Here is a 12,348-nt window from a genome sequence, read left to right on the forward strand (position 1 = left end):
GGATTGAACTATACAATAACAACTTTGCAGCTATCAAGAGCAGATGTAAAATCATATTTTAAGTACATGACAGTGCAGTTTTATGGTAGTTCTGCCATAACTCGTATAAAATAGGTCCAGGTTTTACATGTGTAAATCTACTTCTACTTCAACAAGAATATATTGGACATGGTAATTTTTTGCTTTTGGTGATATGTAACAGTCATTTTATACTATGTTTAACCACCGAAGTAAAATACAAAATGTAAGCAAAAAAATAATCATGTACAACTGATAATGAATAATAGTTTAAACTCTATAATACAAAGTAAAAGATTTCCTAATTTGAACTCCAAAACTATATGGTAACAGTCTCATAGTGCAATATCAAAGATTCATTTTTTTACATTATTGTGCTAAATTAATAATTCACTTATTGCTTCCTGAACCCTCACCCCAGCCAAAAGAGGACTGGATTTAATTGGGTTAAAATGTTCATACTTTTCCTTTAATTACATTAAAAATTCCTCATCCTCTTTCCTCTTCTGCAATTTTGTACTCACATTTGCTACTGGTTTCTAAATAATGATGCACAAAGCAGAAATAATACAGCTCAATTTTTAGAAGCTAAACTGAACTTAAAAAAATATGTTTACCAGCTTATTAGTAAATTGAGCAAACAAGACATGAAAGACATGGATGATATAAATATGCAAGAATAGTAGCTATGTCACCAGAAGGACACATTTTAAGTATCAACTGTACAAAATCTCTTGCTCACTGCATGATCACTGGCCTCTGTAATGTTTGATAATATACTGTGTTTTCCACAGAAATTTATAAGTTTTCATCAGTGGTGGGGCATTTTGATTAAGAACGCTTCATTTAAAAAAAAAAATTTTTGGTGGTGGGGAGAAGAGAGTAGATTTCCATGTAAATCAATTGGAAAATTATTGATATTTAGCTTTTATAACTTTAACACTTTGTGATTGATTGGAAAATGAGTTGGGGAATACACAGAGCAGATTTAAATAATAAATGTCAACAACGGTACCAGTGATCAGAATAAAAGATAATACGCTGCACGGGCTCAGCCTCGCCTTCCCAGGTCTAGCTGGGAGAACGCTGAGCCAGATGAACATCTGGTGTAAATCAGCATTGTTTCATTAAGTCCAAAGAGTTATGGTGATTTACACCAGCTGCCAACCACTGTGAGGGGTGATGCCCCAGCAAAAAGTTACCAGTCACTTTCAACTGGCTATTATCAAGCTGCGATGCAGTACCATCACGTGAATCACCTCCTTTGTTACTGGTTAGTGGCTACAATAAAAAGACCTCATGAAATGAGTCAGAAGGTTAATATAAGCAAAAATAGTGGGAATCTTTAGAAATTCTACTCAGGAACTAAAATAGCCTGCATAAGAAGAAAACTAAACTCTATTTTATACAAAACTGAGATGATATATTGGGTTAGTGCACCTGGCCTTTTACCACTAGATCAAACCCTGTTTAAGTCACAAAAGGAAATGACTTTGATGGACAAAGCATAAGTAGATGTGTCATACATCATCAAACTAATACACACTTTGGCACAATACCCTGCTACTTAAAGACTGAAGATTGAAATAGCAGGGCCATTACAGATCAGGACTATGGAGCAGTGAAGTACTATGCAGCTGAGTAGGGAAGCTTCCATTCTGCCAGTCAGGGCTGTCATACCCTTCTTTAATAAGCAATACATTTATATTATTTTAAGAAAGAAAATTCTGAATTGAACAAATAGCTTGTTAACTCCACACATATCCCTTTAAAGTAGCACTGTCAGTGTTGGATTCTGACTTTCTCGAGCAATAAAAAAGTTTGCGTAGAATAGACATAGAATGTACACATTGATCTATTCTACCAGTGAGTGAAGCCAGAGGAGTTCAAGTGCAGGGTCTACTATTGACCATATCAAACTTAAGAACACAAAGCTTACTACTGACCATATCATATTGATCTTATCTACTATCTACTATTGACCATATCAACCTTCAGAACACAAAGTTAGCCTTCTCCTTCTGCCATCTCAGCAGTGATTAAAGTCATGGACTGAAGGTGTGTAAGGCCAGTTGCTTCCCCACTTAGCCTGACGTCTCCTGCTAGCCACCCTCCAGGGTTGGTTCTGGAGTCTCGCCAGCCCTCCTGCCATCAATGATGTGCGATCAGGCACCTAAATCAAAGAGCTTTCTTGGCCAGCTGCTTCCCCATGCGATTGGATTGGCCATCTGCTAAGTGTGTGTGGGAGGTGTTCCTAGATACATGCCACATATGTGAAGATATCTGTCTGATAAATTGCAAATCCCTTGACTCTCTCACCTGCTCTATACCCACTGAATCATCTTCAATAATTTTAGCAGTCCAAACCATGGAGCTGCAAAGGTACACTTGTTTTCAAATCAACCTGTCACTAAAAGTGTCTCCTCCTTTGTCCCCAAATAATTCCATTAGTCTGAACTGAAGAACAGGCAATATTCAATGATAATTCCAATGATGGACCAAAGTTTAAGGACCAAAATTTCACATTCTTGCAAAGCTAAACAAGAGGTTTTAAACACTGGAAAGTGTGATTCCCAGCTTTGTACTGGGACAAACCACACATGACTCAACCTCTGGAATAATCTGAGCTACTGCATCAAAGTAATCATGTTTTTACACATGCAAAAGTTATTTTAGTTCATTGTAGAGGTTTTAAAAATGCATCATTTATATTTTTCCCTCCCTCAGAGTTCTGTATAGCTGGATTCCTGGTATGAGTTTTTCAGGCAGAGGAATAAGAAAAAAAGCTGTACTTGTGTGTTTTAAAAAGAAAACATTTAAAAAGAAAATCTCAAAAATGTTTAAAAGTAGTTTTTATGTTAAACATACGGCACACATAGAACTTAAGGTGGTGAGGTATATAGGCTTACTCAAACTCATATAAGATGATTTAATAGCTTACTCATGGTTTCACTGCTTGTGGGGAACAAGAACCACCCCACTCACTACATACATATAATATTTTATCGCTATAACTCTCCACCGCTTTATTTACACGTGTCTGAGACATATTGCCTATTTGCTTTTGAGTCCCCCAGTAATCTAGCTTCTTCAGAAGAAACTGTTAAATCCAGTGATTTTACCAGGACACTAACTTCCTTTAGTTAATTATTCTGTTAGTATAATTTAATTCAGATAGAATCATTCATCCTCTCAGCAGGTTGAAAAAGGTGAAAGAATAATTTCTTTCTTTTTTAATTGGAAAGCGGTAAACTCATAGGGTATGTCTATACTGCAACAAAACACCCGCAGCTGGCCTGTGTCAGCTGACTCAAGCTTATGGGGGTACGACTTCAGGGCTATACAACTGCAGTGTAGACATCCAAGTTCAGGCTGGAGCCCAGGCTCTGGGACCCTGCCTTCTCGTGGAGTCCCAGAGCCTGGGCCCAGATTCTACACTTCAATTTTATAGCCCCACGGTGCGAGCCCCAGGACTTTTAGTGCAGTGTACACATACACATTTCTTTGTGCACTAGAACTGTGAGAAGTTAAACAACAATTACATGCGTGATCAAAAATTAAGATAGGAAAGAACCGAGTTATAGAAATTAGCCTATGATTTCTCAGAGAGGGAGTACGGAAAACTGAGCAAACCTACAACTAACAAAAACATGAATTTAGAAGATGATGTACTGGAGTCAGATAGAGTTAGAGAACACACACCATTGGGAGAGTGGAAGATCTAGGAGAGTCCTAACAGGAAGGAGAAGGCGGTGCTCTATACAGTGTACTCAGCACAGAGTTAATTTATATGGACCCTCTCAAGGAGTCATAACCACGCTCCTGAGAATCCAGCTGGTGTTATTTCCCTCAGGAAGACAACGTTCACTGAACTGTTACAATTTGAATAAGAAAAAAGTGTGACTGGGAAATAATTTGGAATATTTCCTTGGTAAGAATTTCCTTGGTAAGTATTTCATAGCTAGAGGAAGAACAGGCACTGCAGGAGGATAAGCAGACAGACACGATTAACTGTGAAGTCAGTTGCACAAAGAAAGGATAATGTCAGAGATTAATACAAAAATAGAAATCACAACTACTAAAACTACAGCGCATAGACCGGACACCATCTGACTTCTGGGTCTACATTAGCTGCTTTAGGGAAGGTATGTTTCAGATTTAAGGGCTAAACCCTTCTCCCCATTGCATGCCTGTAAAAGGTCCCTTAAAACTGTGTACCTGGCCTGGGTTCAATGTGCACAGGGTAAAACCATATGGTAAGAATATGTGGAGACGAAAAAGGTATAGCTAATTACTTTTTTCCTATGCCCCACAATGAGGGCCAGAGGAAGAGCTGGGCCAATGGGTGATGCCCAGATACATCTAGTGGCCATTCTTTTCTCAATGTAGGTGGGTTATAATATCCACCAGTAGTCACTGCAGTCCCACAGAAAGAGTTGTGGAGCAGCTTGCCTACCAATTAAATCTGTGGTTTAAGATGTGTGAGTGTATCCTTTGTATCTCTCCTGCGTTACTTGAGCTGTGCACTGGAAGAGAAGGTTACTCACCTTATGTAGTAACTGAGGTTCTTTGAGATGTGTGTCCCTGTGGGCACTCCACGTCAAGTGTTGGTGCATCCCGGTGCCGTTGATCAAAGATTTATGGTAACAGTGTCTGCGCGGGTCGCGCGTGCGCAGTAGGCATCTTGTGGTGCCATTGGTAGAGGGGAGGAGGGTGGACAGTGGAGCACCCACAGGGACACACATCTCAAAGAATCTCAGTTACTGCAGAAGGTGAGTAACTTTCTCTTCTTTGAGTTCTGCCCCTGTGGGTGCTCCACTTCAGATGACTCTAGAGCAGTACTCCTTGGAAGGTAGGAGGGACTTCGGGTTCATATGAGTCGTAGAGGTAAGTATGATTAGGCCAACTATGGCATCAGCCCTGGAGTCTTGAGTGATTGCTTAGTTCTCAGTAAATGTGTTGACAGAGGCCCAAGTGGTCGCCCTACAAATCTCTAATATTGGAATATTGTTTAGGAATGCTATCGAGGTTGAAATCGATCATGTAGAATGCGCTCTGGTGTGTGCAGGAGAGTCCGTGTTCCGAATATGATAGCACTGTTGCATACACATGGAGATCCATTTAGACAGTCATTGAGTAGATATTGTGCAGCTTTTCAAATGCTCAATAGTAGAAAGAGTCTAGGGGATTTCCGGAAAGGTTTGGTCCTGTCAAGGTAAAATGCTAATGCACGCCTAATGTCCAATGTATGTAAGATGGCTTCTGTTTGAGTCCTGTGAGGCTTGGGATAGATTGTGGGCAGATGGATTAGTTGGCTCATATGAAAGGCTGATGTTACCTTTCGTAAGAATTTTGGGTGCGGATGTAGTGTGACCTTGTCTTTGAGGAATATTGTGTAGGGAGGGTTGGCCATGAGTGCCCCTATCTCACTCACCCATCTGGCAGAAGTAATAGTGATCAGAAATGCCACTCTCCTGGATAAATATAGCAGGGAGCAGGTGGCTAAGGGTTCAAATGGTGGTCTGGTGAGACATTTCAACCCCAGATTGAGGTCCCAGGCCATGATCTTCTGGGTAGATGTTCTGGAGACCCGTGAGGAAGTGTTTCGTAATTGGGTTGCGAAGATCGAGGTCCTGTCGATCTCATGATGGAACACAGTAATGGCCGCAAGATGGACTTTGATTAAGCTCATTGCTAAACCCAAGCATTTCAGCTCCAGTAGGTAATCCAACACTAACAGTAGTAGTGTTGTGGAGGCTGCCACATGTTTTCCTTGACACCAGGAGGAGAATCTCTTCCATTTTTGAAGGTATTATGCATGGTCACCTTCCTGCTGTTTAGTAATAGTTGTTTAACTTGTTCCGAGCAGGCTAGTTTCCTATGATGAAACTATGCAGGAGCCATGCTTGTAGGTGAAGTTTCTTTGGATTCGGGTGAAGAGTGTTCTGAGATAGTAGGTCCAGATGACAAGGGGAGCGTAGTGTCATGCACATCAGGTAGGGGTATCATGCTTATGCGGGCCATGTTGGGACTATGAGGATAACTTTGGCCTTATTTGTTCGTATCTTGTGTATGTATCATGCGTGATATCAGAGGAATCGGTGGGAAAGCATATATGAATTGTGCATCCCATGCGATGAAAAAGGCGTCCCCCAGTGACTGGGGTCCCATTCCTGCTCTCGAGCAGAACACTGCACATCTGTGGTTCATCGGAGATGCGAACAAGTCAATGAGGGGAGTGCCCCACTGGCAGAATATAGATAGCAGGACTGCCCCATTAATTTCCCATTTGTGGTCTCGAGAGAAGTACCTGCTTAGCGTGTCCACGTTATGAAAGCCAGGAAAGTCGGAGATCAAAATGTTTATGTTGTGGTGTATGTACTAGTTCCACAGTTTCATGGCTTCAGTGCATAACAAGTGTGATCAAGCGCCTCCTTGGCAGTTGATGTAAAACATGCAGGCAGTGCTGTCGGTCATGATACGAATGGATTTTTTCTTTATGTGAGGTAGGAAGTATTAGCAGGCATTGTGGACTGCAAGTAGCTCTAGCAGACTGATGTATAGCTGAGTCTCTGCAAGAGACCATTTGTCTTGAACTGTGTGCTGATGTATGTGGGTGTGCCAACCTGTCAGCGAAGCGTCTGTCGTGATCACTATTGAGGGGGGTTCCTGTTGGAACAGGATGCCGATGCACACATTTCCTGGTCTTGTCCACCAGTATAGAGTGTCCAGGAGATGAGGTGGTACAGTAAATCATTTGTGCAGGCTGTGCTTACTGGGTATGTAAACCGAGCTCAACCAGCCCTTTAGGCAGCACATACGTAGTCCTGCATGTCGTACCACGAACGTTGTGGATGCCATGTGTCCTAGCAGCTGCAGGACAGTATGAGCTGGTATTTGGGGGCTGACTCTCACCTCTGAGATAAGGTTTGTCAGAGTTGTGAATCTGTTCAGGGGCAGGGATGCCTTGGCTTCTATGGCATTGAGGTGTGCTCCGATGAAGTCCAGTTGTTAGGCAGGGATTAGAGTGGATTTTTGTTCATTTATCTGTAGTCCTAGATCCCTGAATAGTGTGATTATCGTCTGGACTGTGTGTTGAGTAGGGCCTTTGAGAAGGCAATTGTCCAGGTAAGGGAAAGATCATTATTCCCTGTTCGCGTAGATGTGCTGCTACGATCACTAGGATTTGGGAGAAAACTCTTGGTGCCGTGGATAGGTGGAATGGTAGTACTCTGTACTAGAAGTGTTCATGTCATACTGTGGATCGCAGGAATTTCCTATGAGCGAGATGTATGGTAATATGAAAATAAGCATCTTGGAGGTCGAGGGCTGAAAAACAGTCCTCCTTTTGCAGCACTGGAAGTATCATGCACACCATCTTGAACTTTTGAGTGTGTACAAACTTGTTGAATTTCCTAAGATCCAAGACAGGTCTCCATCCCCCATTCTTCTTCTGCGTCAAGGAGTAGTGGGAGTAAAACCCCTTCCCCCTGTATTGAGAAGGTACTTGTTCCACGGCACCTAGTTGTAGAAGATGATTGACTTCTTGAGAAGGATCCCTGAAGAGGGACAGGGAGAGGGATAGGGTAGGTGGATGGGAGGTAAAGGGGATGGTATATCACGATCGTACGATCTCTAACGCCCATAGGTCTGTGGTTATTGATGCCCAAATGTGGTAGAATTGGTGAAGGCAGTGACCAAAGCATGGGAAGGGATCGGGTGAAAGCGCTGTCTGGTGAGAGAGGTTGTCCAGACACTCAACCAAAACGTCAAAATTGTGGCTTGGGTGGAGCCAATTGAGAAGTCCATGATTGAGATTGAGGTACTCTCCATTGCTGCAATCGTTCGTGTTGTCATTGGTTCTCGTATTGCTGCTGTTGTTGTCGGCTGGAAGAGGAATCTCTGGCTCTCTGATAAGGTTGGTATTGTCTTCTCTTCGCCAGTGGAGTATAGATCCCCAAAGTGCGGAGGGTGGCTCGAGAATCCTTCACGGAATGGAGCACCTCATCCATCTTGGTTGAGAACAATTTCTCTTGATCAAATGGCAGGTCTTTGACCTTGGTTTTGAGTTCTCTGGGAATGCCCGAGCATTGCAACCAGGATGCCCAGCGCATCACTAAGGCCCTGGCCGTGGTTCTGGCTGCCATGTCGGCTGCATCCAAGGTTGCTTGGAGGGCTGTGAGAGCGACAAATTGGTACTCGTTTGGAATGGCCTTGAATTGTGCTTGTTTCTCCTCTGGAAGCTCCTCAGTGTAAGAGTTCAATTTCCCATAGTTATCAATCATATTTTGCTAACAGAGCAGAATAATTGGTGACTCCTAATTGGTCGGTACCAATTTTGCTTTCTCTACTGGTGCCAACTACGATGTTGGTGCTGGAGGTGGAGGCATGTTGCCACAGGTGCTGGAACTAGAGGCACGGGGGAGTGCTGCAGCACCCCTTGGCTTGAAGTGGTTTCCATTCTATACAGGGTTTACAGTTTGGTTCAATGGCTCTCAGCATCCCCACTATACAAATTGTTCCAGCACCCTTGCATGTTGCCTGAGGAGATGCTCAGGACTAAGTCCCTACTGCTCATGTGCGACCCATGTGGACACTGCTACCATAAATCTCTGATTGACAGCACCAGGACACACTGACCCCTGAAGTGGAGCACCCACAGGGACAGCACTCAAAGAAGAATAAAAGATTTAACCCTAAATGACCACATTAAAGTATTTGATGCAGTATGCTTACCCCTTTCATTGATAACTTTAAGAAACAGATATAAGGAGAAATTAATGTGAAAATGTGCATTATTACTACCACTAAGAAAATTAAATTTAAAAACAGCAAAGCATTCATTAAATATGGAAAGCAAATGAATGCTATAGAACTACACCTGAAGTTTTCCATTATGCATATACAGCTCATGTGGCTGTTTTTCCTTCTGCCTTTGAAAAACCTTCATTTATGGCATAATAAACAGTTCAAGAAAAGGATAACATGATTTTAACCTTACCACCTCAATATGTCCTTTCCACATGTGGGCTTCCTCCTCTTACCTTCTTTTTCTCTTCATATTCTGTTCTTAGAATTTAAGACATTTTTCTCTGCACTCATTTCATATGTACATGTACATACATTTTAATAGGCTTCTTGCTTTGTATTTTTTTTATTTGCTATTTATATTTCTTATGTTTGGTGATCACTTTTTTGCTTACTAAAAGCTAAAGTAAGAGATTTAAATAAAAATCTAAAACATTTTTGAAGTGTCACTGTGTCTTAACTGTCTGAGGCCTCTCACTCACCAGACTTTTCTGGTATATTATATGAACCCATTTTTTTCTGGAAATGGTGCTTCCTATTAGTGGCAGCCTTCAATCCCACAGCTGCCTCTATGCAGGAAGGCCTGGCATGTACACTAAGCCATTTTGATTTTGCCATCAGGGCTCATAGATCTGCCCAAGCGGATCAATTGCAGGGTCAGGGACTTAGAGAAGAGGCCTGGCAAAACACCAGTCTACTTACATGTTTCTTTTCCCCACCTCTGAACTAATGTAAACCTTTAAAGCCTGTATTAGCCATAGGAAAAATGGGATTACTTGTAAATTATACAGTATAAAATAAGATGCGATCTCTGGAGTACTTAAGGGTTTCACAGTAACTTTTTTGGTTGACAGGAAGAACAGGAAGGCCATCAGCATAATGAGAAAAAGACTGCCGATGGAAAAAAAGGGGGTTAGATGTAGTGTAGTTGAGAAAGATTTCACATAGCAACGTGCAGGTGTATTTTTTTTTCCTTGATAGCCCATCATACAGTCAGGTATTCAGCACACAGTGAGGAAAATCCATTTGCTACTTTAGAATCCAAGGTACCTTTGATAGCCTGGAATACAGAAATATGATTTCTCAACTCATTAGGGAAGCAGGCAAGGTGAGTGTTAACTGTGGCTCAGTTTGGCCTATCCATATGGGACTAACCACATAAAAAAGTGAAAGAAATCCTAACAGAATGCAGCAGCTGGTAAAAGGCCATTATATTGCAATTTTCATGAGGTTGACAATAGGCCAAGAAACTACAAAATGGCATAGAGTAGGAAAAGCAGTCGTAACAGGTTGTACATTGTTGGTGATTATATTTTCAGTAGCAATGAAAGCTGTACTGAAATAAGGTAAAAGAGACGCTGGCAGGAATAAGGCCCAAGGGAGAGGAAATATTAAAAATGTTACAGTACTTCAGGAACTTTAGTGGTGGCTGGTTGCTACAGACTAATCAACTGTATAAAAATGAAGTTTTAACTATCAATTTCAAAGGGCTTGGAGTGACCTAACACTAAGAAGTCTGGAATGTTATCGCTGAGGATTTAGTATTAAGTACTGCCTGGTTTATGGACTCATCAAATGCTGTGACGTTGCAAATGTGAAATTGATGAATTAAAACAGCTAAATATCAAGAGGGAAATTGATAAAACACAAAACCAGTAACATATGCAGCAAATTCAGTTAGTAAAGGATGCTCTTATGTGTGGCCTGAGTATTCTATGTTGAAGATGGAAAGGAAAATTACATAAATATTAAGAAAAGGGCCAGGCATGATACTTACCCTCCTGTTACACCTTTATGGCAACTCTTGTAACAATTAAAGATAAGCAAGATGAAAAAAGTAATGGCTAAATAAACATTGTTTAAAGGTTGAAAAAGCTAAGAATAACTGGCAGCTTTGCGATGGCAAATATGAAATGCTAAATGAGGGGAAGAAAGGAGAAAGGAAAGAGAAACATTTAAATCAGTGGAGTAGTCTTAAAGCTGGAGCAGGGAACAGGTGGAACAGGGAAGTCACTAGGACTAACAAATACCTCAGATATCTGTCTTAGATCGCTAGGTCAGCTATTGGGTGCTCCTGTACAGCATGCCACAGAATGTAAGCTTTCATTACAGAAGTTATGTTACTCGCCTTTATGGTTGGGAAGATAACCTTCCCCGGGTGAACCAAATGGAAACAATTGAAGTATGTTTTTCCTGAGTCTGCGAATGGCCTGAAACAATAGCTGTAATGGGGCACTGACTCTGAAAACTAAGAAGGACAAAATAAAATGTTTATTTTGCTATTGATCATTTTAGCATTAACATTCAGCTAGTGTGTACATCTACTGCTGTTGGAAGTAGTGGCAGATATAGTGATTGAGGGGTGCAGTGGGCTCTTGGCTGCCGTGAAGAATTGCTGTGGTCAGATATTAGGAATTCAAGCTTCTCTAACCAAAATGTCAAGTCGCTTCAAGGGGGAGGGAAAAGGAGATGTATCCCTTTCCCCAGTGCCTCAGCTGTGACAGGGGTGCCAAAACCCCAAACTCCCTCTCACAAAAGACCCCGACTCGTGTCAAAACTTCTAGTTTTCCCCATTCAATTTAATTATTCTTTGCCAATATAAATGTCTGCAGCAAATTTAAAATTTGGGGCAGCAGCAAACTCATTTAATATAAAAATAAATAATACTCGGGAGTACTCTAGTTCTGACTGTTATTCATTTTTACATTTAATTCAATAAACCCTCAATTTTGAAGCTGCCACAGAAATTACATTTTGCTACAAAATTCAGGACTAGAGTGCCATAGCAATCAGGTGGCCATACTGAAGAATTTAGATTCTGTCTGTTGCAGAGGGCATTCATTATTGTAACAGATGGTGCAGTGTAACATGGATCACTGTAACCCAAATACAGACACGTAAGTTTTAGTCATTTGCACTGCAGGCTCTGTTAACACAATAACTTCATCCTGTGTACTGCAGCATTTTTTTTTCAGGCTGTAGTGAATAGCTCACAGCACATGTTAGAAACATGGAAAAACTAGAGCATGAAGGAGTAATTTATTTGCCCTTATTTTTGTTGTGTAGTGGGATAATCCGAGGCATGAAAAAGTGAGCTCCTCCTGGGTTTTTAAAGTTTCCTCTTAGTTTGTTATTCTGTGCCTAATATTAATTTCTCCCTTGTTGTCCTTCAACAACAGATTCTGCCAAACAATGTTGCTAAAGGTGTTCAGAATTGATAGTTTAAAAAGGTCAGTTAAAGAAAAAGGACAATGATGCTAAAACTGCAGATTTCTCAATTGCACTATACATGGCTGCTTTCAACATCAAATCATTCACGAAAATTCTGATTGGCTTGTGGTAGTGCAAAACCTCCCGTTCTCACTGTTGATGGAGAAAGGAACCAAATATAAAGGAATCAAGTATGAACCATGTGGTCCACAGCTTTACTAGAGTTTTCAGATGACTGCTGCAATGACATGAAAGGTACTCTGCTTTATCATAACTCAACAACTATCCGTTGTTTTTTTTTTAAAGGAAGCT

At 41.1% G+C, this 12,348-nt stretch overlaps 1 protein-coding gene across 6 annotated transcripts in view; it reads right to left on the minus strand.

The window, feature by feature from the left end:
• The window catches only part of DMD (dystrophin), a 1,886,383-nt gene that overhangs the window by 141,176 nt on the left and 1,732,859 nt on the right, over nt 1–12,348 (minus strand). The window lies entirely within an intron of this gene.

Source organism: Natator depressus, chromosome 1, assembly GCF_965152275.1.
Source record: "Natator depressus isolate rNatDep1 chromosome 1, rNatDep2.hap1, whole genome shotgun sequence".
Lineage (NCBI taxonomy): Eukaryota > Metazoa > Chordata > Testudines > Cheloniidae > Natator > Natator depressus.